Source organism: Emys orbicularis, chromosome 1 (genome assembly GCF_028017835.1).
Source record: "Emys orbicularis isolate rEmyOrb1 chromosome 1, rEmyOrb1.hap1, whole genome shotgun sequence".
NCBI classification, from domain to species: domain Eukaryota; kingdom Metazoa; phylum Chordata; order Testudines; family Emydidae; genus Emys; species Emys orbicularis.
In genome coordinates this window covers 128,268,072-128,272,045 of record NC_088683.1, presented here as the reverse complement: position 1 = coordinate 128,272,045, position 3,974 = coordinate 128,268,072, and positions in this window count along the sequence as shown.

The following is a 3,974-nucleotide window of genomic DNA, read 5'->3' as shown; positions in this document are numbered from 1 at the left end:
GGGGACTACTTAGCCACCTGCTTCTCCTCAGCTGTGGCTTGTTGGGTTAATTAGCTCCCTTCTCAGTCTACATTAACCCTTTCCGGGCAAGTGTGGGGTGAACAATCCCAACACAAGGTACTTAGCATAGGCGCCGGCTTCCTCATTTCCCCAGGGGTGCTCGACCCCCGCTCTGCCCCAGGCCCCACCCCCACTCCACCCTTTCCCTTAAGGCCCCTCCCCCCCACCTCCTCCCACCCCCACTCCACCCACGCCCCACCTCTTCCTGCCCCATTCCACCCTCCCCTCGCACTGCCCCTCCCCCCCAGTGCCTCCTGCAAGCCACTGAACAGCTAATCTGTGGCAGGCAGGAGGCGCTGGGAGGGAGTGGGAGGAGCTGATCTGTGGGTCCTGAGCACCCACTATTTTTTTTCCATGGGTGCTCCAGCCCCGGAGCACCCATTGAGTCAGTGCCTATGGTACTTATTGATTGTAATTAAGTCACCCCTTAACCTCCTCTTTGCTAAAATAAATAGATTGAGCTCCTTGAGTCTATCACTATAAGGCATATTTTCTAATCCTTTAATCAGTCTCATGGCTCTTCTCTGAACCCTCTCCAATTTATCAACATCCTTCTTGAATTGTGGGCATGTGACACTGTCCAAGTGATCAGAGTGCACCAATTAGTTTCCCCTTCTCCCTCCCCCAGAGAAAGCTGATTGGGGTAATTAAAGGTAATTAGATAATCAGGCTAGTGGGCTGGGTGAGCTAACCAGTTCAAGACTGATAAAGAGGCACAGGAAGGAAGTGCCGGAGGGAGGGAGGATCAGGGTGAGCTGAGCCCAGTCTCACAGAGGTCTTAGGGAAGGGAGTCCCCCTGCTCCTCTTGGGTCCTGAGAAGAAGGCTGAAAGCACAGAGGATATCATACATAGACGTGGGGACTGTGAATGTGTTGTTGGTAGAGGGAACTTAAATGGCACAGTGGATACACAACCAGAAGAGTCTGGGCCAGTTTCCATGGTGTGGAAAGGCAGTGGTGGAGTGCGCGCCCTGCTACAGGGCACTAGAACTGTATTTCAGCAGCGGTAACGCTACTGCGAAGGGTAAACTAAGCTCCCTACTCCAACTTGAGGATCCCTTGTTTATGTACCTCAGGATCACATTAGTTCTTTTGGCCACAGCATCACACGGGGTGCTCCTGGTGAGCTATCTACCACAACCCCCATCTGGACACATTATTCCTTTCTAGGCTGATAGAGTTTAAAAGCACCCACACTGATTTTCACAAAACAGCTTCTACAAACCATTTGCACCCAAGATGAAATCTTCTTTGTTAAATTTAACATTGGGCACTTTGGTTTTTTTTAATAGAAATGCTGTTGTACTCCCCCCCCCCCCAATTGACCATAGTGGGGTGACTGGCCTATATAAACCAAGGCTCTGATCCTCCAATGAGCTATGATGGATGGATCCCTGTGCCTGTGTGGATTCCCACTGAGATCAATGGGGCTCTGTGGGAGCGCAGAGCTCTGCCCCAGGTAGTGCCACTTGCATAATTACCCACCACTGTAGAGTCAAAAGGAAAAATTCTCAATGTCATCTGTCTGATTTTTTCACTTCATTAACGAAGTTTGATGAGTCTAGTTTTCATTAAAAAATGCTTTCAACCATACCTGAGCCTGTAGAACCAGTTATCAAAAAGAAACTAGAGAGAGTACAGAAACGGTTCACTACTGAGCACTCTCTAAGGAGCAGGTCTACTTGGGAAAACAGCTATGTAAAAATGGCATTTCTTTACTCAGCAGAAAGTCGACTTGCCAAGGGTATTTGAAGTCCTATCTGCATTCCTGAGCCATGATTCTACTCCTGTTGCACTTCATCAGAATGCTAATCAAGGCCCCTAGTCCTGCAACTGACAGCATGCAGGCTGCGACACTTGCACATAGTCCAATTCACTTCAGTGGGGCTCCTCTGTCTACACCACACAAGTGCAACGTTCTGCCCATGTGCTGTTAGCTGTGGGATTGGGGCCTTAGGGCCTAGTACAAAGCTCATTGAATTGACTTGAATGGATTTTGGATCAGGCCATACAGGCCCAATCCTCCAACCCCTTTTGTGAGTAGCCTCCCTTACTCAAGTACTCAGGAGTAAAGATGACAGATGTGAGTAAAGGTTATAGGACTGGGCCCTAAAGTCCAATTTCAGGGCCAAATTCGGTCTTTGGGTTCTGTCCTAGGTATGCTCATCTGCATCTGAGGGCAGAAGGTGACCTGCAGAATCTTTACAATTGAGGGCAACACACAGGCAGCTTGACTCTCAGCTCTCAGGGTGAGTTTGCAGGCCTGGCAGTTAGAAAGAAAACCCATCTTTTTATTTGTGAATTGAGCACATTTGCTCTGGAAGCCATCAGGATGCTTAGACAAACCGTACTTTCAAGTATCAAATATTTTTATTATATTTCAGTATGAGATTTAGCTTGATAATGTTTCTACAAAGCTTTGAAGATATAAAATATTATATAAATGCTATAAATGTGTGTGTGGGGGGGATATATAAAATACCTATCTGTACACACACATGCAACAGTCTGGAGTGGGGTGTCCATGCAGGCTATTTTATCAGTTAATTACATATATTGCTTTTAAAGTGTTGTGCATGTACCCAGAGGGCATGTGAAGGGTTTATTTTATCTAACACATCAGATTTGATTTATTTTAAAGAGGGTATATGCTGCTAAAGACCTCAGTGATTGGATTCAGTGCAGTGTGCAACAGGGCTTCACAAAAGTCCTGGGTGGTGGCAAGGGAATCAGTCCCTCAACCATTGCCTCTCGAAGAAGCTCCAGGATTCCAAAGAGAGAAGCATTATTTGTTGCCTAGCAATAAATCTGCCTTGACATCACTCCCTCTTCTTCCTCCCTCAAAGTACAGTACTTGTGTGTGAGGTGACGGAGCTGCTGCTGCAGGACTGGGCGGTCACGTGCGCTCACACATGCAAAGGCACACGCTTCAAGGCATGTGACAGGGAGGCTGTTCAGCAGCAGCAGACTCTGCTGTGGGGCCGCTGCAGGGAGGAGGAGTGGAGGAGCTCGGCTGCTACTGGAGAGAGAGAGGGAGGAGGGAGGAGAGAGGAGAGGAAGGGAGCAGGAGAAGAGAGAACTCCTTTGACAGCAGCAGCACTCTCCCTTTAGCGTGGCTTGTAGCTCTATAAGCATGTCACTGCAAAGATGGATCTGGAGTTTGCGTCCCAAGAAGAATAATCCTGATTAGCTCTTCACTGTCCTCCAGATAAATCATTAATAATATTAAATGAGCTCTTCTGTAGCGATTTTGCACCTGTGCAGCTCAAAGCGCTTGACAAAGTAAGTACTATCATCCTTCCTGTTTACACTTGGGGAAATTGAAGCACAGAGATATAAAGTGACTTTCCCTAGGTCACCTGACAGGTCAGTGGCAGAGCCAGGAATAGAGCCCAGGTCTCCTGGCTTGCAGTCCAGTGCCCTGTCCAAGGAGTTACCTCAAATCTTATCAACTATTGATATGCCAATGGACAGTGAGTACAGATGCCCCGCTCATTCCGACTGAAGAAGCACACAACTCTTCTGTCCTGATGGCAGACTCTGTAACAATAATTTACATTTATATCTACAATATTGACTCATCCCAAAAGTGGGTCCAATCCTGCCAACACTTACACACACGAATAATTTTACTTCCCACTGAATTCAGCAGCTCACTCAGTGAGTAAAGTAATTAGTGTGTGTAATCATTGGAGAACTGGGCTCTGTATAACATCATTGTAACATACACAACTTTGGGGTAGGAAGGTTAGCAAGCAACTGGTTTCACAGCACGCTGGCCACAATAGAGGTTGTGCTGGATGCAATTCTGGGACAGGTCAGTGGGGCAACATGCACTTAGGGAAAATGCCAAGGGATCTTTAAGGCCCATGCAGGGGAGATAGGACATCAGTTCTGAAATCCCATGAGACAGAC